Source organism: Scyliorhinus torazame, chromosome 7 (assembly GCF_047496885.1).
Source record: "Scyliorhinus torazame isolate Kashiwa2021f chromosome 7, sScyTor2.1, whole genome shotgun sequence".
Classification (NCBI taxonomy): Eukaryota; Metazoa; Chordata; class Chondrichthyes; order Carcharhiniformes; family Scyliorhinidae; genus Scyliorhinus; species Scyliorhinus torazame.
Genome location: NC_092713.1, coordinates 12,049,032 through 12,065,911, shown reverse-complemented (window position 1 = coordinate 12,065,911; position 16,880 = coordinate 12,049,032). Strand labels below are relative to the sequence as shown.

At 49.4% G+C, this 16,880-nt stretch overlaps 1 protein-coding gene across 4 annotated transcripts in view; it reads right to left on the bottom strand.

The window, feature by feature from the left end:
- lpar3 (lysophosphatidic acid receptor 3) overlaps positions 1 to 16,880 on the bottom strand; it is a 151,752-nt gene that overhangs the window by 98,815 nt on the left and 36,057 nt on the right. Inside the window, exon 1 of one of the 4 annotated variants that reach the window (XM_072510325.1) lies at positions 2,846 to 2,867. The exons of the other annotated variants lie outside the window; for them this stretch is intronic. The gene's annotated coding sequence lies outside the window, so the exon portion shown is untranslated. Of the gene's footprint in view, positions 1 to 2,845; positions 2,868 to 16,880 lie in introns of those variants that run through there. 4 annotated transcript variants of the gene reach the window in all.

Genomic DNA, 16,880 nt, shown 5'->3' with positions numbered 1-16,880 from the left:
AACCATGGTTCCCTCACTCGACCATCTCTTCCCTGCCTGACAGGGACATACATATCAAGGACACGTAGCACCTGTTCCTTGAACAAGTTCCACATTTCATTTGTGTCCTTCCCTGCCAGCCTATGTTCCCAACTTATGCACTTCAATTCTTGTCTGACAACATCGTATTTACCCTTCCCCCAATTGTAAACCTTGCCCTGTTGCACGTACCTATCCCTCTCCATTACTAAAGTGAAAGTCACAGAATTGTGGTCACTATCTCCAAAATGCTCCCCCACTAACAAATCTATCACTTGCCCTGGCTCATTACCCAGTACTAAATCCAATATTGCCCCTCCTCTGGTCGGACAATCTACATACTGCGTTAGAAAAGCTTCCTGGACACACTGCACAAACACCACCCCATCCAAACTATTTGATCTAAAGAGTTTCCACTCAATATTTGGGAAGTTAAAGTCACCCATGACTACTACCCTATGACTTCTGCACCTTTCCAAAATCTGTTTCCCAATCTGTTCCTCCACATCTCTGCTACTATTGGGGGGCCTATAGAAAACTCCGAACAAGGTGACTGCTCCTTTCCTATTTCTGACTTCAACCCATACTACCTCAGTCGGCTGATACTCCTCGAACTGCCTTTCTGCAGCTGTTATACTATCTCTAATTAATAATGCCACCCCCCCACCTCTTTTACCACCCTCCCTAATCTTATTGAAACATCCATAACCAGGGACCTCCAACAACCATTTCTGCCCCTCTTCTATCCAAGTTTCCGTGATGGCCACCACATCGTAGTCCCAAGTACCGATCCATGCCTTAAGTTCACCCACCTTATTCCTGATGCTTCTTGCGTTGAAGTATACACACATCAACCCCTCTCCGTGCCTGCAAGTACTCTCCTTTGTCAGTGTTCCCTTCCCCACTGCCTCATTACACGCTTTGGCGTCCTGAATATCGGCTACCTTAGTTGCTGGACTACAAATCCGGTTCCCATTCCCCTGCCAAATTAGTTTAAACCCTCCCGAAGAGTACTAGAAAACCTCCCTCCCAGGATATTGGTGCCCCTCTGGTTCAGATGCAACCAGTCCTGCTTGTACAGGTCCCACCTTCCCCAGAATGCGCTCCAATTATCCAAATACCTGAAGCCCTCCCTCCTACACCATTCCTGCAGCCACGTGTTCAACTGCACTCTCTCCCTATTCCTAGCCTCGCTATCACGTGGCACCGGCAACAAACCAGAGATGACAACTCTGTCTGTCCTGGCTTTTAACTTCCAGCCTAACTCCCGAAACTTGTTTATTACCTCCACACCCCTTTTCCTACCTATGTCGTTGGTACCAATGTGCACCACGACTTCTGGCTGCTCACCCTCCCCCTTAAGGATCCTGAAGACACGATCCGAGACATCCCTGGCCCTGGCATCCGGGAGGCAACATACCTTCCGGGAGTCTCGCTCGCGACCACAGAATCTCCTATCTATTCCCCTAACCATTGAATCTCCTACAACTATTGCTTTACTATTCTCCCCCCTTCCCTTCTGAGCCCCAGAGCCAGACTCAGTGCCAGAGACCTGGCCGCTAGGGCCTTCCCCCGGTAGGTCATCCCCCCCAACAGCATCCAAAACGGTATACTTGTTTTGAAGGGGAACGGCCACGAGGGATCGCTGCACTTTCTGCCTGTTTGTTTTTTTCCCCCTGACTGTAACCCAGCTATTCTTGTCCTGTACCTTGGGTGTGGTTACCTCCTTGTAACTCTTCTCAATCACCCCCTCTGCCTCCCGGATGATCCGAAGTTCATCCAGCTTCAGCTCCAGTTCCCTAACACGGTCTTTGAGGAGCTGAAGTTGGGTGCACTTCCCGCAGGTATAGTCAGTGGGGACACCGGTGGTATCCCTCACCACCCACATCCTACAGGAGGAGCATGTAACTGGCCTAGCCTCCATCCCCTCTTACCTGACAGAATATAGCTGCCCTGTGGACTAACTAGATCTCCGCCCACCGACCCTGCTCCCAGTCAGCTACACTTTCTGTAAACTCCTGGCTCTCTTCGCACTCTTTGCGGAAATGTCGGAAACAAAATGAAAGGAGCGCCTTACTCCCTCCTCACCTAACTCCCTCGGTCACCAAACTCTCACTATCGCACTCAAATGCACCAAATTCAGCACTCCCTCGGTCACCAAACTCTCACTATCGCACTCAAATGCACCAAATTCAGCACTCCCTCGGTCACCAAACTCTCACTATCGCACTCAAATGCACCAAATTCAGCACTCCCTCGGTCAAACTCTCACTATCGCACACAAATGCACCAAATTCAGCACTCCCTCGGTCACCAAACTCTCACTATCGCACTCAAATGCACCAAATTCAGCACTCAGTGCAAACAAAGTCTGCACTGTAGGGGATCACTTTTATACTCTGAATCTAGCCTATGAAAACCTGGCCTAATCCAATTAACTAATTAACAAGCTCCAGCTGCAAGTGCCTACAAGTAGAAGCCGGTTTAAAGCTTATTGAAAATTCACCTTCTTCTAAACCAAACAGCAACTTTTAAGTTAATTAACTAAATAAAAGAAAGACTAAACTTTAGATAAAAATGAAGCCTTATACTCCCTCGGTCACCAAACTCTCACTATCGCACTCAAATGCACCAAATTCAGCACTCAGTGCAAAACCTGAGCACGTACGTGCTCCTGCAATGCTCCTTTATCTCTGTACAACATCTTTAACTTTGCATGTTGATTTATCTACAGTTCCTCTCCTACTTTGTAAAAGAAAATTGTTACAAAATAAATGACTCGCCCTAAAGCGTTACAGAAATGTCAACCAAGGTCGGAATCACATACTTGCAACAGTCAATGCTTCCACCTAAAATACACCGCGTACCACAGGACTCCGATACATTTGGGAACAGAGAGCACGTCCTCTGCAGAAACCTCTGAGGAGTTGTAATCCTTGTAAGATTTTTAGAGAACGCAGCCCAGCACATCACTTTGTTTCCCAAATAAATCTCCACTGAGGTGGAATAACCAGTTCCTCGTAGTGGGACACAAGGCAGTGGTTAAATAGGGCAATGTTGCTGACTGCCAAGTTGACAATCACGAATACTGCTGAGATTATTGCATTTATCTTCAGCATATTTTGTCGTACAACAATGCAAAGTGCCGCTGTCAGTGTTCTTAATCAACTTCCTTTTTATCAATGGCCGCTTGGTTGTACAGAGCTTAGGTTTTGCTAAATATGAGACAACCTGTCGAAGCTTTTCACCTTGCACTCATCAGGGCAGATTCACAAGAATACCAAATCTCAAAGGGAACAACAATTTGTACTGCATGGGAAGAGGGTCCTGATTGGTTGGCAAGTGTACTCTGATTGGTAGACCATGCAGACGCTGCGACAACGGGTGAACGGACATCGCGCGACAATCGCCAGGCAGGAACGTTCCCTTCCAGTCGGGGAACACTTCAGCAGTCAAGGGCATTCAGCCTCTGATCTCCGGGTAAGCGTTCTCCAAGGCGGCGTTCAGGACGCGTGACAACGCAGAATCGCCGAGCAGAAGCTTATAGCCAAGTTCCACCCACACGAGTACGGCCTCAACCGGAACCTTGGATTCATGTTGCATTACATTCACACACACCCGCACCCCCCCCACCCACCACCCCCGCCAACCATCTGGCCTGGGCTTGCAAAATCCTACCAACTATCCTGGATTGAGACAATTACACCTCTTTAACCTGGGGTTACCCCTATCTCTGGATCTGTAAACACTTAATTACCTGCAAATGCTCGCATTCAAAATATTGTCTGGCATCTTTGAATTTGTCTATATAAATGTTTCTGGAACATACCTCTTCATTCACCTGAGGAAGGAGCAGCGCTCCGAAAGCTAGTGACATCGAAACAAACCTGTTGGACTTTAACCTGGTGTTGTAAGACTTCTTACTGATTGGAAGAGGCATTGCCATGGAAACTGCACCAGCAATCAGTAAATTGCCACGGTTTTGTTTAAATTCAAACCAGACAGCTTGATTCTGATTGGTCAAGGAACTGTCATGGGGAATTTCAGAATTTACACTTTGTGGAGTCCCGTGATGCAGTTGGTAGCATCGCTGCCTCTGAGCCAAAAGTTCTGGGTTTGACTCCCACTCAGGACTTGATTTAAAAGGAAGGCGAGTTCACAATGAGGTCAAACAGGTTGAGCAGTAGAGTGTGAACCTTTCCAACTCACACCAATGGCTGGCGAGATTCCTGGTCAGCCCATATGATGGAAAAATTGTTGGAGCCTCTGCCTCCAGCCATAACAGGCATGTAAATGTGCATGTTGCCACGGCAACTTGGACTTCCTGACCACCACACTTTACAGGGCTTTGGGGTGCCAAATTCTTGCGGTCGGCACGAACAGTTCCTCGAGGCACGGGTGGTGCCTGCCACATTTCATGATTTGGGTGACTTTGGGTGACTTGGCGGACCAATCCTGGAGGCAGAGGGGACAACAGCTGCCCTGAGGAAGGGGCCTCCTCAAGCCAGAGTCTGGCTGTCTCTCCCTCAGCTTACAAGCTGGTCCATATTCATGTGTGTGTCTTATGAAGCCATTGTGCAATAAAAGAACAAAGAACAATACAGCACAGGAACGGGCCCTTCGGCCCTCCAAGTCTGCGCCAGCCATTGTATCTGCCTAAACTAAAACCATCTGCCCTTAGAGTCTGTATCTTTCCGTTCCCACCCTATTCATATATTTGTCTAGATGCCCCTTAAATGCCGCTATCGTACCTGCTCCCACTCCCTCCCCAGGCAGCGAGTTCCATATATTTACCACACTCTGTGTAAAACACTTGCCTCGCACATCTGTTCTAAACTTTTCTCCACACACTTTAAACCTATGACCCCTGGTACGTGACTCTCCTACCCGAGGAAAGAGCATCTGACTACCCACTCTGTCCATGCCACTCATAATCTTGTAGACCTCTATCAGGTCGCCTCTCAACCTCCGTCGTTCCAGTGAGAACAGACCGAGTTTATCTAACCTCTCCTCATAGCTAATGCCCTCCGTACCAGGCAACATCCTAGTAAACCGCTTCTGTACCCTCGCCAAAGCATCCACATCCTCCAAATGAGGCCTAAGGTTCTGTACAGCTGCAGCATGACTTGCCAAGTTTCATATTCAATGCCCCGACCGGTGAAGGCCAGCATGCCGTAGCCTTCTTGACCACCTTATCCACATGCGTTGCCACTTTCAGTGATCGGTGGACATGGCCAGATCTCTCTGCCTGTCAGAACGCGCAAGAGTTCTACCATTTATTGTGTAATTCCGACATGCATTGGACCTTCCCAAGTGCGTTACCTCACACTTATGCGGATTAAACTCCATCTGCCATTTCTCCACCCAAGACTCCAATCAGTTTATATCCTGCTGTGTCCTCTGACAATCGTCTTCACTATCCGCAACTCCACCAATTTTTGGGTCGTCTGCGAACTTACTAATCAAGGCTGTATTCAGTTAGAAGCCATGCTTTATGTAAGCATACTAATATACATATTTTATGAAGTCAACACTCTATGCACCATGACCGTGGGTGCCTGTCAGAGGAACATATTGTCACATCAGGTTGCTTCCGCGCCGGGGAGGCGCAAACCACTCCGACGCCGGCCTAGCCCCAGAAGGCGTGGAGGGTTCCGCACCTTCGGGGCGGCCTGACGCCGGTGTGGTTCACGCCGCTCCGTCCCGCCGGAGTTGCCTGCCCCGCCGGTTCGCGGAGAATCCCGCCCAGCTTGTTCTCCCCGGTTCTAGTTAAAGTTGAGAAAGAGCCCTGAATATGGGTGGTTACATTGTCGAGGATCGGTGCCCCTCAGGCTATTGATTAGGGTGATTAATATTTTATATTGAAACTTAACTCTTGAGATTCATTAGTCACTCATTCTGTGTTTGCTTATACTTTGGAACCCCATTAGGCAGTGAGTCAATTTTTAACATTCTGAGCCCTCTATGTCCAAGCCCCTCCCTGGGGCCTCAGCTCTCAAATTTCCTCCCTAAACCTCTCCTCCACTCTACCTCGCTCTAACCCGTTTGTATATGCCGCACGAAAACCACCTCTTTTATCAAGCATTTCGTAACCTCTTCTAATAAATCTTTATGTGTTTGAGTTATGCTTGATAACACTGCTGGGAAGTGCCACTTTGAACCAATTTATTACAATTATTTACGTGCAAAATTGAAGTAAAGCTTTTATTTATATTTATTTATAGAGATGCACATTACCAGCAAGCATCTTCTAACCCCACAACTAATGTATGTTCCTCTTTCGAGGAGCACAAGTGAAACCCTCATTAATGTCCAGCATCTCATACCATTAAATATCTTGTGGTGAATGTATTATGCCAATAATCCACCATTGTATTTGTATCTGTGCTATGCTGTTGCCCTTGTGGGCTCCTCCTATGGGCCTTTGTATGGCATTGTCCATAGGGGAACATGTTGGGGCCTGTATGGGCTCCGCCCATGGCTCCTCCCCTTGAAGGGAGGTATAAAGAGCAGTCGACCTGTAGGCGGTTCTCATTATTGGATCAGTCGCAGGCAGGCACTGTTCTACGTTGATTAAAGCCACAGTTTACTTCTACTCCCGTCTCGAGTTAATTGATGGTTGCATCATATATAGTTGACAAATAACAACAGTGGCAAAGAAGAGCTGAGAAAAACACCCACTTGATAGAGAGAGAGAGAGAGGGAGAGATAGACAGACAGACAGACAAGAGACAGTGAGAGAGACAGTGAGAGATAGAGACAGAGAGAGAAAGAGAGAGAAAGAGAGAGAGAGAGGTAGTGAGAGAGAGAGAGAGACAGACAGAGAGAGGGAGACAGAGAGAGGGAGAGAGGGAGAGAGAGACAGAGAGAGAGAGAGTAAGAGAGAGAGGGCACCTTTAACAGAATAAGATATCCCAAGGCCCTTCACAGTGTGGCCATATAAAATGGCCTCCTGCAAAGAACCCTGGGAAAAAGGATCAAAGTCAGGGACAGACAGGCTGCAGCTTGCAGATACATTAAAAGCTGCAGCACAGACATTTTTAACAGCCCAGAAAAAAGGCCATCTCCAGGCCATCCCAGGAACAATAGAACAATGCTGTCAACACACTTGTTTACCAGACACAGCGGCACCTAAGCTCTTTATTTGGACGGGCCCACCTGCCCACTACACTTGCAGACATGGCTACTGTGGTAAACCACTGTTGCCCCTGTATTAGGTGATGTAAGGTAGGACCTGCCTGCTGGCTCCGCCCGGTAGGCGGAGTCTAAATATGCGTGTCCTCCATTCAGCAGCCATTTCACCAGCTGCTGTGGGAGGCCACTCATTTCAGAGCAATAAAGCCTCAGTTGTATCCAACTCTAGTCTTTGTTCAATTGATCGTGCATCAATTTATTGCTCTAAGATTTTCTAAAAGATGGACCTCCGAATCAAACCAGATCGCCTGCAGCTGGATCCGCAATCAAGCGACGCCAAAAAGGCATTTAATCACTGGGATTGCTTCAAGGCGTCCATCAACTCAGCGACCACCCCTGTTCCGGAGGCTCAGAAGATACAGATCCTGTACTCAAGGTTGAGCTCCAACGTGTTTCCGCTGATCCAGGACGCCCCGAACTACGCCGACGCCATGGCGCTTCTCAAAGAAAACTATGCACAGAAAACGAACACGCTCTTCGCCAGGCACGTACTCGCCACTCGCTCTCAACTCCCTGGTCAGTCCATAGAAGACTTCTGGCGGGCCCTAATCCCACTCGTCCGGGACTGTGACTGACAGGCCGTTACGGCCACTGAACATTCCAACCTTCTTATGCGGGGCGCGGTCGTAACGGGGATTGGGACGGACCTCATACGCCAAAGATTGTTAGAAGGGGCCACGCTCGACCTAGCTGAAACAAGGAAGCTAGCGCTCTCCATGACGGTTGCCTCACGTAATATTTAGGCCTACCCCACCAGCCGCGCGGCCCACCCCTCCTACCCCTCGTGGACCCCACAGACGGCTGCCCCAGCGGGGGCCTTACCCAGCCAGTACGCCTGCGCCACACGCCTGCCCGCGCACCCCGGGGGTCCCCGATGTTACCTCTGCGGCCAGCAGAAGCACCGCGCCAACGCTGCCCGGCCCGCGCGGCCATTTGCAAGGCTTGCGGCAAAAAGGGGCCACTTTGCCGCAGTGTGCCAGGCCCGTGCAGTCGCCGCTATCACCCCCACCCCCCTAGCCTACACACAATGGCGCCGCCATCTTCACCTCCCGGGGTCACACGCGGCCAGTGGGCGCCGCCATCTTCCCCCCCTCAGTCCATGTGCGGCCCATGAGCACCGCCATCTTGTCCAATCCCCGCAACGCGCGGCCCATGGGCGCCGCCATTTTGTCCCCCGCAGGATCTTCAGGCGCCGCCATCTTGTCTCCCCAACGGGACATGGACACCGACAGCATTCCAGGACCTGGGCCCCCCAGGCTCCCCATCATCCGAAGTCAGCGACAACCGACCACGACTCGCCTCAGTGACGATCAACCAGCCTCGTCCGCACAACCTGGCCACCGCATCGACCAGTGTGAAAATCAACGGCCATGTGACCTCTTGCCTGCTGGACTCCGGGAGCACCAAAAGCTTCATACACCCGGATACGGTAAGGTGCTGCTCCCTCGCGGTACACCCAGCCAAACAAAGAATTTCCCTGCCTCCGGATCCCATTCCGTTGCGATCCGGGGTTCTGCATGGTCACACTCACGGTCCAGGGCGTAGAATTCGGCGGCTTCCGCCTCTACGTCCTCCCTAACCTCTGCGCTGCCCTACTACTCGCCTGGACTTCCAGTGTAACCTCCAGAGCCTAACCCTCAAATTCGGCGGGCCCCTACCACCCCTCACCGTGTGCGGCCTCGCGACCCTAAAGGTCGATCCACCTTCCCTCTTCGCTAATCTAACCCCGGATTGCAAACCCATCGCCACCAGGAGCAGACGGTACAGCACCCGGGGCAGGGCCTTCATCAGCTCCGAGGTCCAGCGGCTGCTTCGGGAGGGCATCATCGAGGCCAGCAACAGCCCCTGGAGAGCCCAAGTGGTAGTGGTTAAAACTGAGGAGAAACACAGAATGGCCGTGGACTACAGGCAGACCATCAATCGGTACACGCAGCTCGACGCGTACCCCGGAAGGCTGTAACGTGCCTCATCGGGAGATGCTGTTCCTCCAGTTTGCGCTGGGCTTCACGGGAACATTGCAGCAGGCCAAGGACGGACATGTGGACGTGAGAGCAGGGCGGTGTTGGAATGGCAGCGACAGGAAGGTCTGGGTCCTGCCTGTGGACGGACCGGAGGTGTTCTGCAAAGCGGTCACCCAGTCTGTGTTTAGTCTCTCCAATGTAGAGTAGACCGCACTGGGAGCAGCGAATGCAATAGACCAGATTGAAGGAGGTGCACATCAGGCACTGCCTCGTCTGAAAAGAGTGTTTAGGTCCTGGGCTGGTGAGCAGGGAGGAGGTAAAGGGGCAGGTGTTACACCTTCTGCGATTGCATGGGAAGGTGCTGTGGGAAGAGGGCGAGGTGTTGAGGGTGTTGGAGGAGTGGACCTCCTCTATGTTGGAGGAGCGAGGTGATGGAGGAGAGCAAGTTCAGGGAGAAAAGGCCCAAAATCCCCAAATCCTTGCACTTATATAGTAGTTCATGGAATGCAGCGCTTTGAGGTATTTGTAAGGGCAGCACGGTAGCACCGTGTTTAGCACTGTTGCTTCACAGCGCCAGTGTCCCGGGTTCGATTCCCAGCTTAGGTCACTGTCTGTGCGGAGTCTGCATGTTCTCCCCGTGTGTGCGTGGGTTTCCTCCTGGTGCTCCGGTTTCCTCCCACAGTCCAAAGATGTGCAGGTTAGGTGGATTGGCCATTCTAAATTGCCCTCAGTGTCCAAAGGTTAGGTTAGGTTGGGTTATGGGGATAGGGTGGAGGTGTGGGCTTGGGTGGTGTGCTGTTTCCAAGGGCCGGTGCAGACTTGATGGGCCGAATGGCCTCCTTCAGTACTGTAGATTCTACGCCATTATGACACTAAGTTGGGGTGAGGTCGCTACATAGAACATAGAACATAGAAAATACAGCACAGTACAGGCCCTTCGGCCCACGATGTTGTGCCGAACCTTTGTCCTAGATTAATCATAGATTATCATTGAATTTACAGTGCAGAAGGAGGCCATTCGGCCCTTTGAGTCAGCACCGGCTCTTAGAAAGAGCACCCTACCCAAACTCAACACCTTCACCCAACACCAAGGGCAATTTGGACATTAAGGGCAATTTATCATTGGCCAATTCACCTAACCTGCACATCTTTGGATTGTGGGAGGAAACCGGAGCACCCGGAGGAAACCCACGCAGACACGGGGAGGACGTGCAGACTCCGCACAGTCAGTGACCCAAGCCAGAATCGAACCTGGGACCCTGGAGCTGTGAAGCAATTGTGCTATCCACAATGCTACCGTGCTGCCCTTGAGAACAAATAAATCTACACTATATCATTTAACCGTAATCCATGTACCTATCCAATAGCTGCTTGAAGGTCCCTAATGTTTCCGACTCAACTACTTCCACAGGCAGTGCATTCCATGCCCCCACTACTCTCTGGGTAAAGAACCTACCTCTGATATCCCTCCTATATCTTCCACCTTTCACCTTAAATTTATGTCCCCTTGTAATGGTTTGATCCACCCGGGGAAAAAGTCTCTGACTGTCTACTCTATCTATTCCCCTGATCATCTTATAAACCTCTATCAAGGCGCCCCTCATCCTTCTCCGTTCTAATGAGAAAAGGCCTAGCACCCTCAACCTTTCCTCGTAAGACCTACTCTCCATTCCAGGCAACATCCTGGTAAATCTTCTTTGCACCTTTTCCAAAGCTTCCACATCCTTCCTAAAATGAGGCGACCAGAACTGTACACAGTACTCCAAATGTGGCCTTACCAAAGTTTTGTACAGCTGCATCATCACCTCACGGCTCTTAAATTCAATCCCTCTGTTAATGAACGCGAGCACACCATAGGCCTTCTTCACAGCTCTATCCACTTGAGTGGCAACTTTCAAAGATGTATGAACATAGACCCCAAGATCTCTCTGCTCCTCCACATTGCCAAGAACTCTACCGTTAACCCTGTATTCCGCATTCATATTTGTCCTTCCAAAATGGACAACCTCACACTTTTCAGGGTTAAACTCCATCTGCCACTTCTCAGCCCAGCTCTGCATCCTATCTATGTCTCTTTGCAGCCGACAACAGCCCTCCTTACTATCCAAAACTCCACCAATCTTCGTATCATCTGCAAATTTACTGACCCACCCTTCAACTCCCTCATCCAAGTCATTAATGAAAATCACAAACTGCAGAGGACCCAGAACTGATCCCTGCGGTACGCCACTGGTAACTGGGATCCAGGCTGAATATTTGCCATCCACCACCACTCTCTGACTTCTATCGGTTAGCCAGTTCGTTATCCAACTGGCCAAATTTCCCACTATCCCATGCCTCCTTACTTTCTGCATAAGCCTACCATGGGGAACTTTATCAAATGCCTTACTAAAATCCATGTACACTACATCCACTGCTTTACCTTCATCCACATGCTTGGTCACCTCCTCAAAGAATTCAATAAGATTTGTAAGGCAAGACCTACCCCTCACAAATCCGTGCTGACTATCCCTAATCAAGCAGTGTCTTTCCAGATGCTCAGAAATCCTATCCTTCAGTACCCTTTCCATTACTTTGCCTACCACCGAAGTAAGACTAACTGGCCTGTAATTCCCAGGGTTATCCCTAGTCCCTTTTTTGAACAGGGGCACGACATTCGCCACTCTCCAATCCCCTGGTACCACCCCTGTTGACAGTGAGGACGAAAAGATCATTGCCAACGGCTCTGCAATTTCATCTCTTGCTTCCCATAGAATCCTTGGATATATCACGTCAGGCCCGGGGGACTTGTCTATCCTCAAGTTTTTCAAAATGCCCAACACATCTTCCTAACAAGTATTTCCTTGAGCTTACCAATCTGTTTCACACTGTCCTCTCCAACAATATCGCCCCTCTCATTTGTAAATACAGAAGAAAAGTACTCGTTCAAGACCTCTCCTATCTCTTCAGACTCAATACGCAATCTCCCGCTACTGTCCTTGATCGGACCTACCCTCGCTCTAGTCATTCTCATATTTCTCACATATGTGTAAAAGGCCTTGGGGTTTTCCTTGATCCTACCCGCCAAAGATTGTTCATGCCCTCTCTTAGCTCTCCTAATCCCTTTCTTCAGTTCCCTCCTGGCTATCTTGTATCCCTCCAATGCCCTGTCTGAACCTTGTTTCCTCAGCCTTACGTAAGTCACCTTTTTCCTCTTAACAAGACATTCAACCTCTCTTGTCAACCATGGTTCCCTCACTCGACCATCTCTTCCCTGCCTGACAGGGACATACATATCAAGGACACGGAGCACCTGTTCCTTGAACAAGTTCCACATTTCATTTGTGTCCTTCCCTGCCAGCCTATGTTCCCAACTTATGCACTTCAATTCTTGTCTGACAACATCGTATTTACCCTTCCCCCAATTGTAAACCTTGCCCTGTTGCACGTACCTAGCCCTCTCCATTACTAAAGTGAAAGTCACAGAATTGTGGTCACTATCTCCAAAATGCTCCCCCACTAACAAATCTATCACTTGCCCTGGCTCATTACCCAGTACTAAATCCAATATTGCCCCTCCTCTGGTCGGACAATCTACATACTGCGTTAGAAAAGCTTCCTGGACACACTGCACAAACACCACCCCATCCAAACTATTTGATCTAAAGAGTTTCCACTCAATATTTGGGAAGTTAAAGTCGCCCATGAGTACTACCCTATGACTTCTGCACCTTTCCAAAATCTGTTTCCCAATCTGTTCCTCCACATCTCTGCTACTATTGGGGGGCCTATAGAAAACTCCTAACAAGGTGACTGCTCCTTTCCTATTTCTGACTTCAACCCATACTACCTCAGTAGGCTGATACTCCTCGAACTGCCTTTCTGCAGCTGTTATACTATCTCTAATTAATAATGCCACCCCCCCCCACCTCTTTTACCACCCTCCCTAATCTTATTGAAACATCTATAACCAGGGACCTCCAACAACCATTTCTGCCCCTCTTCTATCCAAGTTTCCGTGATGGCCACCACATCGTAGTCCCAAGTACCGATCCATGCCTTAAGTTCACCCACCTTATTCCTGATGCTTCTTGCGTTGAAGTATACACACTTCAACCCCTCTCCGTGCCTGCAAGTACTCTCCTTTGTCAGTGTTCCCTTCCCCACTGCCTCATTACACGCTTTGGCGTCCTGAATATCGGCTACCTTAGTTGCTGGACTACAAATCCTGTTCCCATTCCCCTGCCAAATTAGTTTAAACCCTCCCGAAGAGTACTAGAAAACCTCCCTCCCAGGATATTGGTGCCCCTCTGGTTCAGATGCAACCCGTCCTGCTTGTACAGGTCCCACCTTCCCCAGAATGCGCTCCAATTATCCAAATACCTGAAGCCCTCCCTCCTACACCATTCCTGCAGCCACGTGTTCAAATGCACTCTCTCCCTATTCCTAGCCTCGCTATCACGTGGCACCGGCAACAAACCAGAGATGACAACTCTGTCTGTCCTGGCTTTTAACTTCCAGCCTAACTCCCTAAACTTGTTTATTACCTCCACACCCCTTTTCCTACCTATGTCGTTGGTACCAATGTGCACCACGACTTCTGGCTGCTCACCCTCCCCCTTAAGGATCCTGAAGACACGATCCGAGACATCCCTGGCCCTGGCACCCGGGAGGCAACATACCTTCCGGGAGTCTCGCTCGCGACCACAGAATCTCCTATCTATTCCCCTAACCATTGAATCTCCTACAACTATTGCTTTACTATTCTCCCCCCTTCCCTTCTGAGCCCCAGAGCCAGACTCAGTGCCAGAGACCTGGCTGCTAGGGCCTTCCCCCGGTAGGTCATCCCCCCCAACAGCATCCAAAACGGTATACTTGTTTTGAAGGGGAACGGCCACGAGGGATCCCTGCACTTTCTGCCTGTTTGTTTTTTTCCCCCTGACTGTAACCCAGCTATTCTTGTCCTGTACCTTGGGTGTGGTTACCTCCTTGTAACTCTTCTCAATCACCCCCTCTGCCTCCCGGATGATCCGAAGTTCATCCAGCTTCAGCTCCAGTTCCCTAACACGGTCTTTGAGGAGCTGAAGTTGGGTGCACTTCCCGCAGGTATAGTCAGTGGGGACACCGGTGGTATCCCTCACCACCCACATCCTACAGGAGGAGCATGTAACTGGCCTAGCCTCCATCCCCTCTTACCTGACAGAATATAGCTGCCCTGTGGACTAACTAGATCTCCGCCCACCGACCCTGCTCCCAGTCAGCTACACTTTCTGTAAACTCCTGGCTCTCTTCGCACTCTTTGCGGAAATGTCGGAAACAAAATGAAAGGAGCGCCTTACTCCCTCCTCACCTAACTCCCTCGGTCACCAAACTCTCACTATCGCACTCAAATGCACCAAATTCAGCACTCCCTCGGTCACCAAACTCTCACTATCGCACTCAAATGCACCAAATTCAGCACTCCCTCGGTCACCAAACTCTCACTATCGCACTCAAATGCACCAAATTCAGCACTCCCTCGGTCAAACTCTCACTATCGCACTCAAATGCACCAAATTCAGCACTCCCTCGGTCACCAAACTCTCACTATCGCACTCAAATGCACCAAATTCAGCACTCAGTGCAAACAAAGTCTGCACTGTAGGGGATCACTTTTATACTGTGAATCTAGCCTCTGAAAACCTGGCCTAATCCAATTAACTAATTAACAAGCTCCAGCTGCAAGTGCCTACAAGTAGAAGCCGGTTTAAAGCTTATTGAAAATTCACCTTCTTCTAAACCAAACAGCAACTTTTAAGTTAATTAACTAAATAAAAGAAAGACTAAACTTTAGATAAAAATGAAGCCTTATACTCCCTCGGTCACCAAACTCTCACTATCGCACTCAAATGCACCAAATTCAGCACTCAGTGCAAAACCTGAGCACGTACGTGCTCCTGCAATGCTCCTTTATCTCTGTACAACATCTTTAACTTTGCATGTTGATTTCACTACAGTTCCTCTCCTACTTTGTAAAAGAAAATTGTTACAAAATAAATGACTCGCCCTAAAGCGTTACAGAAATGTCAACCAAGGTCGGAATCACATACTTGCAACAGTCAATGCTTCCACCTAAAATACACCGCGTACCACAGGACTCCGATACATTTGGGAATAGAGAGCACGTCCTCTGCAGAAACCTCTGAGGAGTTGTAATCCTTGTAAGATTTTTAGAGAACGCAGCCCAGCACATCACTTTGTTTCCCAAATAAATCTCCACTGAGGTGGAATAACCAGTTCCTCGTAGTGGGACACAAGGCAGTGGTTAAATATGGCAATGTTGCTGACTGCCAAGTTGACAATCACGAATACTGCTGAGATTATTGCATTTATCTTCAGCATATTTTGTCGTACAACAATGCAAAGTGCCGCTGTCAGTGTTCTTAATCAACTTCCTTTTTATCAATGGCCGCTTGGTTGTACAGAGCTTAGGTTTTGCTAAATATGAGACAACGTGTCGAAGCTTTTCACCTTGCACTCATCAGGGCAGATTCACAAGAATACCAAATCTCAAAGGGAACAACAATTTGTACTGCATGGGAAGAGGGTCCTGATTGGTTGGCAAGTGTACTCTGATTGGTAGACCATGCAGACGCTGCGACAACGGGTGAACGGACATCGCGCGACAATCGCCAGGCAGGAACGTTCCCTTCCAGTCGGGGAACACTTCAGCAGTCAAGGGCATTCAGCCTCTGATCTCCGGGTAAGCGTTCTCCAAGGCGGCGTTCAGGACGCGTGACAACGCAGAATCGCCGAGCAGAAGCTTATAGCCAAGTTCCACACACACGAGTACGGCCTCAACCGGAACCTTGGATTCATGTTGCATTACATTCACACACACCCGCATCCCCCCCCCCCCCCCCACCCACCACCCCCGCCAACCATCTGGCCTGGGCTTGCAAAATCCTACCAACTATCCTGGATTGAGACAATTACACCTCTTTAACCTGGGGTTACCCCTATCTCTGGATCTGTAAACACTTAAGTACCTGCAAATGCTCGCATTCAAAATATTGTCTGGCATCTTTGAATTTGTCTATATAAATGTTTCTGGAACATACCTCTTCATTCACCTGAGGAAGGAGCAGCGCTCCGAAAGCTAGTGACATCGAAACAAACCTGTTGGACTTTAACCTGGTGTTGTAAGACTTCTTACTGATTGGAAGAGGCATTGCCATGGAAACTGCACCAGCAATCAGTGAATTGCCACGGTTTTGTTTAAATTCAAACCAGACAGCTTGATTCTGATTGGTCAAGGAACTGTCATGGGGAATTTCAGAATTTACACTTTGTGGAGTCCCGTGATGCAGTTGGTAGCATCGCTGCCTCTGAGCCAAAAGTTCTGGGTTTGACTCCCACTCAGGACTTGATTTAAAAGGAAGGCGAGTTCACAATGAGGTCAAACAGGTTGAGCAGTAGAGTGTGAACATTTCCAACTCACACCAATGGCTGGCGAGATTCCTGGTCAGCCCATATGATGGAAAAATTGTTGGAGCCTCTGCCTCCAGCCATAACAGGCATGTAAATGTGCATGTTGCCACGGCAACTTGGACTTCCTGACCACCACACTTTACAGGGCTTTGGGGTGCCAAATTCTTGCGGTCGGCACGAACAGTTCCTCGAGGCAAGGGTGGTGCCTGCCACATTTCATGATTTGGGTGACTTTGGGTGACTTGGCGGACCAATCCT